The following is an 18,955-nucleotide window of genomic DNA, read 5'->3' as shown; positions in this document are numbered from 1 at the left end:
ATATGAATTGTTGATTTGCTTGATTTGCACTGAAGGGGGGAGTGGGCCGACACCCTTGCCTCTTCATCATATGCATCTTATCCTTTTGAATGATTTTTAATAACCTCATGAATTAAATAATCAGTTATTATCCTTTCAAAATAATGAATTATTGACAATCAATTTTATGTGATCATTAATACATTTAACTATTATTTAATATGATTTTGACTCTATGTCTGCTGTATGGTGTCTAATTTGCTTTCCAGAGACGGGCTGACAAAGACAGTCTAACCCCTATCTATATGCCCTGACATAGATAGCCTGACCTCTATCTCTGGGTCCTGACCAACAGGACCTTGGAGAGAAAGTTAGAACTTCCAAGAGGTGAATCCTGCCTGTTGTTAGTAACCCCAGGACGGAAAGGGGGTGGGAGGATTTGAGTCTCCCAATTGTGATTTCTTTCTATTTATATAGTGTGATTTTTTTTTTTTTCCATTGATAGAAGTACATTTTTGTCTTTATATTTCTTTATAGAATGAGGTAGATGATATTAGTCATACTTTTCTTTCTGGAGATGTGTTTGTCATGTGGTGTTGATATCTTGTTCTGTTGATAAGCTCACTGCTGCGCTAACCTTGGAGGAGAGATGTGCCCTAGAGTCTTGTGTGTGTGTGTGTTACATGTTCTGTGCAGGTCTATGGAATGGATTGGACCGCTTTTCTCACACCCTAGACCTCTTGGCGTCTTTCTAGGACTCCCCTGAAGTCAACACTACCCCAATCTTGGGATTGTCTGATGTATACATCCTGATTAACAACAACAACATCTCCTATCTATTCTCGTGTGACACATTGTTTAGACTTTATGCCAATCAGTAATATTCCACGTGTTTGTAATGATGTAAATCATGCCCTTGAAATTGGTATAACTGGTGTGGTAATTTTGTGTAGAGTAGAGTCTGGCCTGACACCGCCCTGAGAGACTCTGAAGCTGACTCTACTGATGAAACTGCAAACTATTCTTCAGTAAAATTCTCTCCGATGATTGAACATCCTGACTCCTGGTCTTCATTTCGCATATCTGGTCTATGGGTCAAAACTGTAACCCCTAACAGCACAATAGCCAATGGAAAAGTGTACAGACTCTTGCTGACCAAGTTGGTCTTAGATCTGTAAGGAATGTGGATGTTTTTATCAATAGTCTTAAAGACTCTTTTCCTTCTGATTTCTTGTCCTTTTTAAATGAGTTTATTCACAATGATGTAGTGACTCAGATGTTTCCTGTTTTAAAAGTTAAACCCAAAAATTTGGAAATGAATTTAAGTGGTCAGTGCCTCTTGTTGAAGGGGTATGGAGTTTTGGATTTTCAAGCCCTTGGAAAAAAGAGTTTGTATCATTTATGTGTAAAAGATGCTCATTGTAAACAATTAAGGGAAAGGGTTGATAGTAAATGGAGGGCTTATTTTTCTGCCACTGAGGAAGTTACTCCTTCTTGGAGACTTTTATATAAGCCCCCATTACCAAAGCAAAATGGGGATCTTCAGTGGAGGATCATTCATTGTGTAGTGGCCACAAATAATTTTGTCTCTAGGTTTAATCCATTGGTGTCATCAGCATGTCCTTTTTGTAATGAAACTGATAATGTTTTTCATTTGTTTTATGATTGTCATCGTTTAGTGCCTTTGTTTTTGTTGCTTGATGAAATTAAGTCTAAACTTGGGTTTTTATTCAACAAGACATTGTTTATTTTTGGAAATTGGTATAGACGTTCTTGGCAAAGGGAGTGTATGCTTGCACATTTTTTGTTGGGGCAGGCAAAATTGGCTATTTTGAAATCCCATCAGTGCAAGAATGAAAATCAAAATGTTGATTTGATGATGTTGTTTAAATCTTTGGTAAAATCTTGAGTAGTTACTGAGTACATGTATTATCAACAAACAAAAAATGTTATTTTATTTGAAATGATATGGGGTGTTAGAAAGGCAATAGTTACTGTTCATGAATCTGGTAGTCTGCTTTTTCACTGGTGATTATGGTTTAATTGGTTTTGTTTTTTTAATTTTTATTTTGTTTATTTATTTTTGTTTATTTTTTGTTTTTTTAATATATTGAAGGGAAGGAAGGAAAGATGTGTATTTAATGTAATGTTTTAAAAAACATTTCGGCTTCTAGAATGAATAGTGCGATGGTTCTTTTCTTGGATTCGGTAGAAAAGGTGAATACAATTGTTGAACAGGGAATTGTGGTGAAATCCGCGCATACTCCTGTTTTCCCCCTTGTAAATCCAGCTAAGAAAAAAACTTTGTCGAACGTCCCACCATTTATCAAGGATGATGTTTTGGAACGCGAATTGTTACAATATGGTCAATGTGTTTCAGCAATGAAAAAAATACCGGTAGGATGCAAGTCGCCGCTTTTGAAGCACATAGTTTCGTTTAGACGGCAAGTGTTTATGGTATTAAAACAAGGAGTTGACGAGTTGAAAGTATCGTTCAAGTTCAAGATAGATGGGTTCGACTATGTCATTTTTGTCACGACTGACACGATGAAGTGTTTTAGTTGTGGAAAAGAAGGACATTTAGTTAGAGCTTGTCCTGAAAAAAGGGAAGATTCAGATATGAGAGAAATCGAACATAACGCAACTGTTGCGGGAAAGGAAGTGACCGAAAACGCTGAGCAAGAAGTCTGTGAAATACAAGCGAGTACTGCAGGTTTAACTGAAGAAACAAATATCACTGCACCTGAAAATATAGAAGTAATTGAGGAAATGGTAAAGGATGTTGCGGAATTGGTTTCTGGACATAATTTGATGGAAGCCATTGAACCCAGTTTTAAAATACCAGTGGTAAAGCGCAAAGCAATGAAGAGTGCAGATGAACAGAACTCAAAGAGGGGTCATATTAAAAACAAAGAAGAGACAAAAGAAGTGAATAAGACTGATGCCAGTAGTGAGATGGAGTACACATCAGAATCTGATAGTGAAAAAGATTTTTCCAGTCAGATTATGATAAATGCAAAAGAGGAGAAGTATGATTTAGAACAATTTCGTAGCTTCCTAAAAGTAACAAAAGGATAGAGAAATGTGGTTGTTGGCGATTTTTCTCCGAATCGAACTAAGTTTATTGAATTCGCGAAAGTGATGATGAAAAATGTGGGAGGAGATGGCCTCACTGAAGCCGAGGTTTATCGTCTCAAAAAATGGTGCAGCCAGCACGAGCACAAACAACACAAGATGAATTGGAAGAATCACAATGATAAATGGAAATGCTACGTTGTGAGGGTTGTCTTGATAGTCATAGCTCTTTTTTATGGCTGATTTTAAGATTTCCTCCTTAAACTTAAATGGAGCACGAGATGCTAAGAAAAGAGTTTATTTTTATGAGTTACTGAAATTAAAGAACATTGATATTTCCTTTGTACAAGAAACGCATTCATGTTTTGAGAATGAAGTTGATTGGAAGAGGGAATGGGATGGCACTGTTATAATGAGTCATAAAAGTTCTGTCAGTGCTGAAGTAGCCATTCTTTTTTCAAGATATTTTATTCCTCTGTCATATGAACTTAAAAGAAGTTATAGCAGGAAGGCTTATTAAAGTCATTGTAAAATATGAAAGAAAAACAATGGTTTTTATTAATATATATGGTCCTGTTAATGCAAAAGAAAGAATGCTTTTTTTAGGAAAATTGTCTGATACATTGACAGGATGTGAGTCTGCTGATTTTCTTTTCTTAGCTGGGGATTTTAATTGTACAATCAATAATTTAGATCGAAATCATGTTGAGCCACAAATGGCTTCGAGAAAGAAGCTTGCAAGTATTGTGGAAGCTTTTGATTTAACAGATGTGTGGCGTGATAAACATGGAGATTTAAGACAATATTCTTGGGCACATTATCGAGATAACTCCTTTTCCATGGCAAGAATTGATCGAATATATTGTTATAAACATCATTCACAGATTTTTAAATCTTGTACAATAACTCCAGTTAGTTTTTCAGATCATAGTCTGGTTTGTGGAGTTGTTTTTATTAATTCTGTCAAGATAAAGAGTGCTTATTGGCATTTTAATGTTTCATTGTTAAATGATGCTCGTTTCAAGAAAGGTTTTATGTTTATTTTGGAATCAATGGAAAATTAATTTACAGCAATTTGAATCAGCTCAACAATGGGGGGATGTGGCAAAGGTCCAGATTCAATAATTCTGTAAACAATTCACTCTTAATACCTCTAAGAGAATTGTTGGGTTAATTGAGGAACTTGAATCTGAAATAGATAACCTTCAGTTCCCATTCAGTCGGTCACTCTCGACGCCACGTCGGAGTACCGACGAATAGGAATCTCGCTTGCGAGAGCCAATCTACTTCGAGTCTAACTAAACGAGCCAATGCACATTGGCATGCAATGATTGCACCAGGTGCTCATGCCACGCCACGCGGGTATAAATGAGACACAGGTGATTGCATCAAATTATCCTTTTGCTTCGGAGCCGAGTGGTATGCCAGATATCACTCCTCACTTCGCAGTTCGACTGAGAAAGAGCCTGCCTTTTGGAAGAGATCTCTTCGGTCGGTGTTGGTGTGACAACACAGCAGCGGGTCGTGTGTTCTTCGGATCTTCTCTCTTCGTTGTCCATAAGAGCAACCACAAGGGCTGTTTTCACAGCTGGTACGGTGCGCTAGGTGGAGAGCGCTAAAAAGCCGTTCTCACGGCTGTTGAAAGCGTCCTGTGAGAGAGAGCGCGCACGACAGGCTGCACTACATTCCTGTCTGTGTCGCCGCGGCCCCACCCCCTGCGTGTTTCAGCACCAAGGAGAGCATCATTCTAAAAGAGCAACACAGATAGAGCTTGCGTCTTTTTAAAGATGACATTCTATCTGTGTGTTTCTGGGTGCGGTGGGTTCATTTCACCGCGGGATGGTCATCAGCGCTGTATCTCGTGTTTGGGCGTGCAGCACGCTGAGGCAGCGCTGATGGATGACTCATGTTCTTACTGTGGGAACATGACCATCTCGGAGTTGCGGTCGCGGCTCCGTCTTGCAAAAGGCGGAGTCCCCGTGCCTCTGCCGCGATCTAACCCTCCACAGAGGGTTACTTCCGGTAGTAGCGCGGCCGATTTGAGGGTGACGGTGAGCGCGCTTCCTCCAGGGAACCAACCCGCGGGGAATCCTCACTCCTCCCGCGCTCTGCAGCCAGTAGAGCTGCCGTTGGAACGAGGTGGGCCGTCCTCGAGATGCGCACCACCTGTATCCTTCGGGGCTCCCCGCGATGACGAAATGTCCATCGCTGCATCGGAGGGAGGGTCAGAGTTGTCTGGAGATGACGTGTCGGCGCAGGGGGCTCCTTCGGGAAGACCTGCTGTGCCCGATACCGATCCGGAGATGATGGCCATGCTTTCCCGGGCCGCCGAGAGGGTCGGGCTCGTGTGGAACTCTCCACCGTATCCCGAGCCGTCGAGGTTGGACGATTGGTTTCTCGGGGTGGCCCGTGCTGGTTCTCAGCGCCCCACCCCGGTTCCTTTCTTCCCGGAGGTGCACGAGGAGCTCACTAGGTCGTGGACGGCACCTTTTACTGCCCGAAACCGGCCCAGTGGGTCCTCCTCCCTCACCACCCTTGATGGCGGACCTGCAAAGGGTTACACGCAGGTTCCTCTCGTGGAACGGGCCGTTGCTATGCAACTGTGCCCTAACTCCACATCAAGGGGGAACCCGTGTCTCCCCTCCCGGGCCTGTAGGTACTCCTCCGATCTGATCGGGAAGGCCTACCAGGCTTGTGGAGAGGCAGGTTCCGCTCTACACGCTATGGCGTTGTTGCAGGTTCATCAGGCCCAGGCACTGAAGGACCTGCACGAGGGTGGTCACGATCCCGCGGTTCTACAAGAGCTGAGGGCGGCGACGGACCTCGCGCTTCGTGCGACGAAGGTTACGGCGCGTGCCGTGGGACGTGCGATGTCCACTATGGTGGTCCAGGAGCGCCATCTCTGGCTGTGTCTGGCGGACATGAGGGATACCGACAAGATCAGGTTCCTTAATGCCCCCGTGTCCCAGACTGGCCTCTTTGTCGACGCGGTGCAGAACTTCGCCCAGCAGTTCTCGGCCGCACAGAAGCAGACTGAGGCCATCAGTCACATCATGCCGCGGCGGTCAGCTGCTGCCTCCGCTCCCGCGTCGCAGCAGCAGCCTCCACCCAAGCGGCGTCATGGAGCCGGGCGCAAGCCGGCCGTCCCGCCCGTCCAGGCAGCCCCGAAGAGGGGCAAAGGCAAGGGGAAGCGGTCCTGAGACGGGCGACCCGGAGATGAGGAGGACTGCTCTCCAGGAGACGGTGACTGCACCGCTCCTTCCCCCGGAGGAGGGCCGGGTGGAGAATCTTGTGTTCCGTTTTGTTTCTGTTCCGCCGCTGGGCTCAGCCCCAGCGGTACCCAAATTTTCAATAAAAGAGCAGTTTCCTTCATCTCCGGGTCCCCAGGGGGCTCGGAGAGTTGTGGCCGGTCAAACGCCGGACCACTCTCATCCTCCTCCTGTGTCGCCAGTGGGCAGCAGCGGACGACGCACGGACACCCCACAAACTCCGTGCGGACCCTCTGCCCAGCCGTGGAATCAGGTAGGTGTCGCACGGCACACTCACACCTCTCTGCGGGCCGCCTCCACGAGACAGCCGCCCCAGACCGGTGCCTGTATTCCACCTCGCTGCCCCTCTGTGGGTACGCCGGTGGTCCCGATGATCCCGCTTGTTCAGTCTCTGCGAGCCTGGTTAGAGCTTCCCAGTCCGTCTCGCTGGCTCATTCGGACCATCAGGCTCGGCTATGCGATTCAGTTCGCCCGGCGTCCCCCCAGGTTCACGGGCGTCCGCTTCACTTCGGTGAAAGCTGCAGACGTCCGTGTCCTGCGTGCGGAAATCGCAGTCCTACTGGCGAAGGACGCGATAGAGCCGGTCCCTCCAGCCGATATGAGGACAGGCTTCTACAGCCCGTACTTCATTGTACCCAAGAAAACCGGTGGGTTACGGCCAATCTTGGACCTGCGAGTACTGAACCGGAGCCTTCACAAGCTACCGTTCAAGATGCTCACGCAGAAACGCATTTTCGAGTGCATCCGTCCCCAAGATTGGTTTGCAGCGATCGACCTGAAGGACGCGTACTTTCATGTCTCGATTCTCCCCCGACACAGGCCGTTCCTGCGCTTTGCGTTCGAGGGGCGAGCATATCAGTACAAAGTCCTACCCTTCGGGCTGGCCCTGTCCCCCCATGTCTTTACGAAAGTCACGAAGGGGGCCCTTGTGCCCATGAGAGAACAGGGCGTTCGCATCCTAAACTATCTCGACGACTGGCTCATCCTTGCACAGTCCCGGGAGCAGTTGTGCGAACACAGGGACTTGGTGCCTCAGCCAGTTGGGTCTTCAGGTCAACTGGGAAAAGAGCAAACTCGCCCCCGTGCAGAGGATCTCTTTTCTCGGTATGGAGTTGGATTCGGTCAAGCGGACTGCGCGTCTCACGAAGGAGCGCGTCCAGTCGATGCTGAACTGCCTGAACACGTTTCAGGGCAGGATGGCGGTTCCACTGAAACATTTTCAGAGGCTCCTGGGGCATATGGCGGCTGCGGCGGCAGTAACACCGCTCGGCCTGCTTCATATGAGACCGCTTCAGCATTGGCTTCACGGCCGAGTCCCGAGATGGGCGTGGACACGCGGCACGTATCAGGTGAACATCACTCCGTCCTGCCGTAAAACCTTCAGCCCGTGGTCAGATCCCGGGTTCCTTCGGGCTGGAGTGCCGTTGGAACAGGTATCCAGGCATGCTGTGGTCTTCACGGATGCCTCGTCCATGGGCTGGGGTGCCACGTACAACGGGCATGCAGTGTCAGGGGTTTGGACGGGCCCGCACCTGCAGTGGCATATCAATTGCCTCGAGTTGCTAGCAGTACATCGTGCACTGAGCCGACTCAAGGGCCGGTTACGGGGCAAAGATGTACTGGTCCGTACGGACAACACGGCGACCGTTGTGTACATCAACCGTCAAGGTGGTCTACGCTCACGTCGCATGTCGCAACTCGCCCGCCATCTCCTCCTCTGGAGTCAGAAGTGTCTGAGGTCGCTTCGGGCCATTCATGTCCCTGGGGTGCGCAACCGGGCGGCCGACGAGCTGTCACGAGCTGCGCTTCCGGGAGAATGGCGGCTCCACCCCCAGGTGGTCCGGCTGATCTGGGTTCAGTTCGGGGTTGCACAGGTCGACCTGTTCGCCTCCCCAGAAACGTCCCACTGCCAGTGGTTTTATTCGCTGACCGAGGGCACACTCGGCACGGATGCACTTGCGCACAGCTGGCCCCAGGGCCTACGCAAATATGCGTTTCCCCCAGTGAGCCTACTTGCACAGACACTGTGCAAGGTCAGGGAGGACAAGGAGCAGGTCCCGTTGGTGGCCCCGTATTGGCCCCACCGGACTTGGTTCCCAGAACTCATGCTCCTCGCGACAGCCCCTCCTTGGCCGATTCCTCTGAGGAAGGATCTTCTAACTCAGAGACGGGGCACCCTCTGGCACCCTTGTCCAGACCTCTGGAAACTTCATGTCTGGTCCCTGGACGGGACGCGGAGGTTCTAGGTGACTTACCTCAAGAGGTAGTTAACACCATCACTTCAGCTAGAGCACCGTCTACGAGACGGGCCTATGCCTTGAAGTGGAACCTGTTCGTCGATTGGTGTTCTCTCCGCCGGGAGGACCCCCGAAGATGTTCGATCGCGTCAGTGCTTTCCTTCCTGCAGCAGGGGTTGGAGCGGAGGCTGTCGCCCTCCACCCTCAAGGTTTACGTTGCTGCTATTTCTGCCCATCATGACCATGTAGAGGGTAAGTCGGTGGGGAAGCACGACCTGGTCGGCAGGTTCCTTAGGGGGGCGAGACGGTTAAATCCTCCTCGTCCTCCCTCCATACCCTCTTGGGATCTTGCTCTGGTGCTCCGAGCACTGCAGAATGCCCCATTTGAGCCTTTGCAGTCAGCAGAGCTGAAGATTCTGTCCATGAAAACTTTGCTGTTGGCTGCATTGGCCTCCATCAAGAGGGTAGGGGACCTGCAGGCATTTTCGGTCGACGAATCGTGCCTGGAGTTCGGGCCGGGTGACACCCACATGGTACTGAGACCCCGGCCTGGCTACGTGCCCAAGGTTCCCACCACTCCCTTCAGGGACCAGGTGGTGAACCTGCAAGCGCTGCCCCTGGAGGAGGCAGACCCAGCCCTAGCTTTGCTCTGTCCCGTCCGCGTTCTGCGGATCTACGTGGACAGAACCCAAAGCTTCAGGACCTCAGATCAGCTCTTTGTCTGTCACGGAGGCCAGCAGAAGGGATAGGCCGTCTCCAAGCAGAGGATGGCCCACTGGATAGTGGATGCCATCCCCTTGGCTTATCAGGCACAATGCGTGCCCTGCCCGCTCAGGCTGCGAGCACACTCTACTAGAAGTGTTGCATCCTCCTGGGCGCTGGCACGTGGCGCCTCGCTGTCAGACATCTGTAGAGCTGCGGGCTGGGCGACACCTAACACGTTCGCTAGGTTTTATAGCCTACGCGTAGAGCCGGTCTCCTCCTGTGTTCTCACCTCAAACGGGTAGAAGCACTGAGAGGCCCGGCTCTTGTCGGCTTGCTGCGCCTCGGCGCTTAATTCTCCAGAAGCAAACTCTGTGAGTCCTCCACCGCCCTCGGTGCCGGGCGTGGCGGAGCGTCCGGCATCAGGCCCCTTACCGCTGAATCCTGGAGAACCGGTAATTGGCTGGGGCCATGTGAGTGACCCTACGGGGATCCCACACTTCTTCCACGGTTGCTCCTCTCGGAAGCCCGTGTCTTTCCCTTGGGAGAGCCCTCCTTTTTAGGGATGGAGCCCCCCTCACGGCGGCGGGCTACGGCTCAGCTCGGTCCCCACATAACTCCCGTGGTATGATGTGGTTCCGCAGCGGCCCCCCATTGGGCACGTAGTGTTTCCATGTTTTATGGGGACATTCCATAGGTGTAATGGATTTTATACTGTACAAACCATATTTTCTATCCCCTTACACTGCCCCTACCCCTAAACCTACCCATCACATGAAACATTCTGCATTTTTACTTTCTTAAAAAAAAAAAAACTCCTTCTGTAAGATTTATGGAGACCAAAAAATGTCCCCACAAGAACAAGGATTTTGGATCCTGCCATTTTTGTGATTACCAGCCTACTCTAACTTTTCTATCCCTTTTTTTGGTTTTGGTAATGGTTTTGAGGTTTCGATTTTTTTGGTGCGTGGGGTTTTTTGGGGGGTGGGGAGTTTTATACTCCCAGTCGGTGTGCTGGGAGAATTACAGCTCCGGGTGCGGAGAGTTTGGAGTTTTTAACGAGGCGCCATGGTGTGAAAATCGATGTTACTGCCAGTATAGAGGACTGTAGTTTGGCGGTGAGTGCAGTAGTTGGACATGAAAATGTTTTATTGGCATCGCAAATGAACAATGCGATTGTTTTGTTTGTTAAGACGATCGAATTGGCGAACTTGTAGGTGGAAAGCGGTGTAGAGATTGGAGGCGTGTTTACTTCGGTGTTACCTCTTTCTACACCTTCGAAGAGAGTAACTTTATCTAATGTACCACCGTTTATTAAGAACGAAGTTTAGTTGGCATGCTCTCTAGGTATGGTAAACTGGTCTCTTCAATAAAGATGATTCCAATTGGAAGTAAGTCTTCTTTGTTGAAACATGTGGTTTCCTTTAGGCGTTATGTGTACATGGTTTTAAAAGATAATGTAGAGGAGCTTGATTTGACTCTGAATTTTCGTCATGAGGACTTCAATTATGTGATCTATGCTACAACTAACACTATGAAGTGCTTTGGTTGTGGTGAAAATGGACACCTTATCTGGGGTTGTCCAAAAGGAGAGGATAATGCAAATAAGACTGCATCTTTTGTTGCTTCAGAAAATGTAGTTGAAGTGCAGGATGTTATCATCACAACTGTCAAGGAGATGTCGGGTCCTAGTGGGGCGCCGGTTGGTTCAAGAATTGTGGAGAATAGTTCTGGTCTTCGGGAAGGAGAAATTGTTGAAAAGGATAGTATAGCAACAGCTGGGGAAGAAGAGGCTAGTTTTTCTCAGATGATAGAACAAGCAGTGGAATCTGATGAATTGGAAGGTGGTAACAGCGAAGATGAGGTTATGGCAAATCCAGCAGATGAGAGTTCTGTGTTGGGAGATGAAGAATGTTTTTTTTAAATCCCCCAAAAAAGGAAGTTGTTGCTATATCATGCTGATAAAAAAGCAAAAAGAATAGATGGTATTCCAATGAACCAGACTGACACAGAGAGCGAAAGTGACATTTCAGAATGTAGTGTCACTGCAAGCTTGCCCCAAAGTGGTTTCTCCAGTCGAACATATACCGTGGATGACATTAAGTCCTTTTTGAAAATGACAAAAAATGTAAAAAAGGTTAAAATAGAGAAGTAATTTCCAGACGTAGTACAGTTCATTGAAAAAGTTAAAATTTTGAGAGGTGAAAGCAGTTTCACCAATCCAGAGGTGTACCGTCTTAAGAAGATTCTTACAAAGCTAAGTAGTCAGTCAGGTGGTTCCAGTGAAAACAGCCAGAATGGATAAGTTGGTGCATATTTTATGGCTTGGTTGCTTTTTTGCTCTTTTCTTTTATACTTGATGGGGAAAATATGTCTTGCTTCCTTAAATGTTAATGGAGCGAGGGATTTTAAGAAGAGAGCACAAATATTTGAATTAATGAAACATAAGAAAATGGATTTGTTGTTTCTACAAGAGACTCACCGTGATGCATCAAATGCTGTAGATTGGGCTAGGGAATTTGATGGTTTGGTGATTTTAAGCCATTATACCTCTCTGAGTGGTGGAGTTGCTCTTTTGTTTTCTAAGAATTTTGCTCCATATTCTTATAATGTAGAGGAAATAATTAAAGGAAGAATGTTGAAGGTTAGTGCTGTATTTGAAAATAGCTCTCTTGTTTTTGTATGTGTATATGCTCCAACTATGGCAATTGAAAGAATGATTTTTTTGAACACTTTGGATCAGGGGTCTCAAACTCAAATTACCCGGGGGCCACTGGAAGTAGACTCTGGGTCAGGCTGGGCCGCATTTAGTAAATCGTCTCAAATGTTCAGAGTTCTAATCCGCTCATAGTTTTCTTCAAATGTTCATCAATGGTTGTATATTAAGAGCATGGACACGTTGCATTTTGTGTGCATTTGTGTGTGTGCAATTTAGTTTCGTGATTTCACCGGAAAGAACAGTCTCTCTCCGCAACGGCATTACGCGATATATTGAAGCGCTCGTCTGTGTGTGTGAAGACTGCGCGAGCGAGCATGTGCTTGGACCAAAAGAGAATGTATATCCCGCCTACTTTGATTTGATTGGCAATTTGAGCGTCGTTAAACCACATTCATTTTGACTGTCTGATTAGCCTCTGTTCATGTCAATCACGAGGTGTCAACCAATTATACTGCACGAGAGAGTGCTGAGCTAACTTTCTCATATACACACACACGAAGTGAGGCATAAAGCGCGGCACAGGCACACGCAACGACTCCGCCAAAAATGGTTTTCAGAGCAACGCGTGGGCCACACTAACACTAAACTTTGATGTCAAGTAGGGGGCCACAAAATATCATCCTGCGGTCCGCAAGTGGCCCGCGGGCCGGGAGTTTGAGACCCCTGCTCTGGATATTGTTTTAAAGGATTGTAACACTGATGATTTTTTAATTGTAGGTGGAGATTTTAATTGCACTGAAAATGTCATAGATAGAAACCATGTTGAACCACACATGCAATCAAGAAAGAGGTTAATTCAATTACAAAAGTATCATAGTATTAATGAAATATGGTGAAATTTCCATGGTACACAGAGACAGTACACTTGGGCTCATGCTCATGATAATCAGATATCGCTGGCAAGACTTGACAGATTTTATGCTTTTAAGCATCAAGTCATCCGGTATGTTTTTCTGATCACAATATGATAAAATGTGTTGTGGTAAAAAATCATGTGAAATTTAAAAGTGCCTATTGGCATTTTAACAATAACTTATTGTGTAATTCTCTTTTTAGAGAAGTTTTTAAAGAGTTTTGGACAAACGCTAAAGCTATGAAATCCTCTTTTTGTAACGTTGCAGCAGTGGTGGGATTTTGAAAAGGTACAAATTAAACAATTGTGCCAGCAATATACTCACAACGCCACAAAAGACATAAACTATTCAATGAATGTGTTAGAGGAAGATTTAATGAAATTACAAGAGCTGGCAGAGTCCACAAAAGACAGCACTTATATGGAGCACATAAAAAAGAAAAAGAATTTACTAGCTGATATGCTAGGTTTGACAACACAAGGTGCAATAATTAGATCTCGCTTTCAAAGTGTAGAATTAATGGTTGCTCCCTCAAAGTTCTTTTTCAGCTTAGAGAAAAAGAATGGTAAGAAAAAGTTTATTCATGCCTTGCGATCTGAAAAAGGTGTTTTGTTGACAAATCCTTTAGATATTAGAGAAAGAGCTGTACAATTGTATAAGGATTTGTACAAAAGTGAACTCTCAGAAGACCAAGATGGTATTTTTGTTTTTTTTGGGAAAATTTACCTCAGATAACTAGAAATACCAATGAGGAAATAAGTACAATTTTGAGTTTAGGTGAGCTTGAAAATGCCCTTAAAAAAATGGAAAATGGAGGAGCACCAGGCATTGATGGCCTCTCGATTGAATTTTATAAATCTTTTTGGGGAGAAGTGGGTCCAGAATTGGTAAAGGTATTTAATGAGAGTCTGGTTAATGGACAACTGCCACAAAGCTGCCGAAGGGCAATTATTACTTTACTGCCAAAAAAAAAAGGAGATTTAAATGATATAAAAAATTGGAGACCAGTTAGTTTATTATGTAATGATTATAAAATATTGTCTAAAGCTGTCATGACTGAATACAGGAAGCAAATGCAAGTAAGCTCATTTATTGTCAAAAGTAAAAAGAAATAACAGACACAGATGACGTCGGGTGGCGCAGGGACTAAGACGGTCAACACACAGAATAGATGAGAAATGGTGAGTCGTTGTGATCAGGTGCAGGTGCAGGTGCAGTTGGAATCCAGAACGAGCATAATCCACAGGAACACCGAGCAGGAACAAGAAGCACGAGACTGGAACGCCAAACAGGACCGGGAGACACACAGCACAGAAGACATCAACAACGATCTGACAATGGAGATGAGAAACGGATGAGTATATGTAGGTGAGAGTGATTAGCTGCAGCTGGTGCTGTAATAACGATCAGCTGAGCCTCTGATCAAACAATGAGTATCAGCCACGCCCACTCACACACACATAACAACACAGACATGAGACAAGCAGGAAACAATGCATTCATAAACCGTGACAAAAGCCTTAGCAATTAGATTAGGTGAAGTTATTGAAACTATTGTTCATCCAGATCAGTCATATTGTGTGCCAGGAAGAAAAATCTTTGATAATGTCTCTTTTATTAGGGGCATTTTAGATTGTGAAAAACTTTTTGACTTAGAGTTTGGTTTGATATCGATTGATCAAGAGAAGTTTTTCGACAGAGTCAAACATATTTATTTATGGACTGTTTTAAAAGCTTTTGGTTTTAGTTCCGATTTTATTTCAATGATTAAAACAATGTACTGTGGCGTTGAGAGTTAATTAAAGATTAATGGTGACTTATGCTCTCCGTTTAGGGTTTATAGGGGTGTCAGGCAAGGCTGTGCACTGTGAGGCATGTTATATACCTTAGCCATAGAACCCCTGTTATATAAACTAAGAAATAATTTGTGTGGATTATGTATGCCAAATTGCACCAATATTTTTAAGGTATCAGCTTACGCCGATGATGTTATTGTCATAATCAATGAACCTAATGATGTCAATATGATGATGAAGATTTTGGATGATTTTAAAACTCTTTCTTCAGCAAAAGTGAACTGGAAAAAAAGCGAAGCCATATTGGTGGGAAAATGGCAACAATGTCAACCGAGACTTCCTGATGGTCTAAAATGGACCAGAGATGGTTTTAAGTATTTAGGAGTCTCTTTAGGAAATGAAAATGTCGTAATGAAGAATTTTGATGGCACTGTTGAAGCAGTCAAAGGGCGACTGGACAAGTGGAGGTTTTTACTCCCCAAAATGTCCTATAAAGGACAAATCTTGATTATTAATAATCTGGTAGCCTCTGCACAGTGGCACCTTTTAGCCTGTATAGATCCCCCAGTAGATGTGCTAATAAAAATTCAGTCAATTTTAATTGATTTTTTCTGGGACAGAATGCACTGTGTACCAAAAAGTGTGTTGTATTTATCAAAAGAAGAAGGAGGACTTGGCTTGATACACCTGCAGAGCAGAACGGCTGCGTTTCGCCTACAATATGTACATAGACTTTTAAGGTGCTCTACAGAGTTAAGCTGGGTGGGTGCTGCCTGTGCAATCTTGCGAAGTGTTGAAGGCTTGGGATTGGAAAGAGCTTTGTTCTGGTTGAACTCTCGAAGATTAAAACTATGCAACTCACCAGTCTTTTACCGGAATCTGTTTAAAGTCGGGTCTTTATTCAAGATAAAAAGGGAAGACAATGTTGCCTCCCTGTTTTGGTTACTTCAAGAACCATTGGTCCTTCGCTCACGTTTGGACTTATCGCATGACATGACTTTTTGTATTCCAGAAAGGACCTTGCGAAATGCCAAGTTGACAGTAATTGGTCACTTACATCAAGTAGCGGGATCTGGCTTTAAGGAAGTGACTGCGATTGCTGAACATTTAGGACTCAAATCACACCGAATAGTGGCAAAAGCGCTTGAAAACTGGAGATCGACCCTTACGGGGGAGGAAACAGAACTGTTGGATCAGTACTCAATGGGGTCAATTAATCCTGATTGTAAAGACCCTTTTCCGATCTTGAGTATATCTCCCATTTTGGGAGAATACAACAGTATGCTTTTAGATTGTAAAGAAGTGGTGATTGTGGGTTCAAATGTTTCATATGGTAAAGATTTATACAAGTGCTGTGTAAAAGCCTTTAACAAGAAATTGTTGAATAATAAGTGTGATACACCATGGAGAAATGTGCTTAATCTTGAGGTCAATGAAAAAACCAGAATGGAGAGCGTTGTATAAGTCACCATTAGTCAAAAACTGGCGATTTACAGTGGCGAGTGCTACATGGTGCTATTGCAGTTAATGCGTTTGTCTCTTTGATTAATTCTGATGTTACTGAGGGATGTCCTTTTTGTTTGCAAAAAGAGACCATTTTTCATGCATTCATACATTGTGAGAGGTTAAAACCTGTATTTGATATTTTGGAGAAGTTTTTTGCCTCCTTTGATGTGGTTTTTTTCAATGAAAGTGTTTATTTGTGGGTCTAAATATATGACAAAATATCATCATAAGTCCTAATTGTTAAATTTCTTGTTGGGCCAAGCAAAATTGGCGATTTATACCACAAGAAAAGAAAAAATTGAGCAAAATGTTTGCAACAGTTTGAAAGCAATTTTCTTAAACTTAATAAAATCTAGGATTTTAATTGATTATCACTATTATAGATTAATGCATGATGTTTCATCGTTTAAGGAAATTTGGTGTTTAAATAAGACTCTTTGTGATGTTGTTGAAGAGGAGTTGTACTTTTCTTTCTTTTAGAAAATAATGATTTTTTGGTTTTAATGGTAGTGTTTGGTAGTGTGTGAGATGTAACTAGCTTTTGTGAATTGTAATAAAAGGGGTTTTGAAAATCAAAAAATCTCTCTCTCTCTCTCTCTCTCTCTCTCTCTCACACACACACACACACACACACACTCTCTCTCTCTCTCTCTCTCTCTCTCTCTCTCTCTCACACACACACACACACACACACGCGCGCGCGAGAGATTTTTCCCACTAACTTAACATTGTAACGTTAGAATTGAGTAATTTTTGTTGTATGTGTGTTCAGGTGGCAAAGTCTCGTACCGCTCAGATCAGGGGAAGTATTTTATAAAAATAAATCAAAATTATTTTGACCACATTTGTCCCCAACATGGTATGAGTAATGGCTAGTGGTTACTTTAGCTATACATTAGCTAACTACCAACTAACCTTTTTGGTAAGACTGGCTCTTCAAATGACAGATGAGGTTGTCGTCTGGCTGTCCGTCCATGATTTTAATGTTGCATGTCTTGCAACGCGCAACGTTCGTGTGTGTAACATTCGTCTTTTGCCATCTTGCAAATAATTGTTGAAGCCGTAAGCGATGACCCTCAGTATCCCTATGGGCTGGCTGACATGTTGTGCGTGGCGTGGTGTGCGTAAGGTACGAGAGGGCATGACTGATGATAGTGTCGGGATCCAGTCATGACAGCGCTATTCTCAGTCTGCACTCCATCTAGGCCAACTTTATGTTTATTAAATAATTTATATATTTTATATTCAAACTGAAAACATGATGTGATTAACACTCAAGTCATTCAAGTCATCGTGTCTCAAGTCAAGTCAAGTCCCGAGTCTTTAACTTCCATATCCGAGTCAAATCTCAAGTATTTTCTATTTTGTCAAGTCAAGTCACAAGTCATAAAAATAGTGATTTGAGTTGGCTCGAGTCCAAGTCTCAAGTCCCCATGTCTGATGGCAGTCCATAGAACCGTTTGCAGGAAAATTATTAAATTTGGCACACTTATAGAGGTCAGTAACAACCCCAAATTTGGAGTCTCTAAGGGTGCTTTCTCACTTGCCTCATTTAGTTTGGTTGAATCGTTCTAGAGTTTTTTTCCTTCTTTTTTGTTTGGTCAGGTGTGAAAGCAGCAATCGCACTCGGGTGCGCACCAAAATCGGACCAAACAAGTGTACCGACTCCTCATTGAAGAGGTGGTCTCGATACCGTTTCAAACGAACTCTGGAGCAATTCGTTTGTGGTGAGAATGTGATCCAACCTTGAACAGAACCAATTGCAAAAGTACTGATCATTTTTGGACTAAACCAGCTAGTCCGCTGCGCCGACATTATGTGCATGGCATTACCTGATAGATCGTTGGCAATATTTTCAGAAGATGAGCATGTTAATGCACGCCTCCACTTGAAGTGACGAGCGATGAGTGCACTCGCCGTTTGCAATGTGCATGACATTACCTGATAAGTCGTTGGCAATATTTTTGGAAGATGAGCATGTTTATGCATGCTTCCGCTTGAAGTGATGAACGATGCGCACTCGCCGTATGCAGTGCATTAGAACGTTATTTTCAAGCCGCATCCGCGCTTCATTATAGAAATGTATTGTTTTCATACAAAACCAGTCTGTGCAGTCGTCTCTCCATAGTGTTGTGTGGTTGGCTGGCTTTTCCTCTTCTGTTAGAATTTTCCCACATGTAAATTCTGACCAATCAAAAAGTAGTTTTGGAAATACGCCATGGCCAATGAGTGATGAAGATTTTGTCATGTGCCTGCATTTTAGTTTGTTTCAACTGGTTTGGACCAAAACAATCAGTGTGATGTGAAAAGGAACCAAAAAAGCTGAAAAATTCAACTGATCTAAGGGCAAAGAAATTATACATTTTTATTCTTTTATTATTAATTCATCTCTTTTGGTTCCTTTTCACACCACACTGATTGCTTTGGTACATTTCTATAATGAAGCATGGATGTGACTTGAAAACAACGAAATGCTCCTCTTCAAGGAGATTTCGGTACTCTTGTTTGGTCCGCTTTTGGTGTGCACCTGAGTGCGATTGCTGCTTTCACATCTGACCAAACAAACTGCACCAAAGAGGGAAACAAACTCTAGTATGATTCAAACTAACTAAATGAGGCAGATGTGAAAGCACCCTAAATCATTCCCTCTAGCGCCACCAACTGTCCAAAGTTTGACTCATGTTTATGCTAATAACTTTTGAACCATAAGGGCTAGAAGCAAAATTGCACCCTATGACGTCATTTTCCGTTATGTAAATTTTCCTGCCATTTTATTTTTAATCAAAAACCAACTCCTCCTAGGCCGTTGGTCCGATTT

The sequence above is a fragment of the Pseudorasbora parva genome, chromosome 9 (genome assembly GCF_024679245.1).
Source record: "Pseudorasbora parva isolate DD20220531a chromosome 9, ASM2467924v1, whole genome shotgun sequence".
In the NCBI taxonomy this organism is placed as follows: Eukaryota; Metazoa; Chordata; class Actinopteri; order Cypriniformes; family Gobionidae; genus Pseudorasbora; species Pseudorasbora parva.
The sequence above is the reverse complement of the archived record's forward strand: the minus strand, read 5'-3'. Positions refer to the sequence as shown.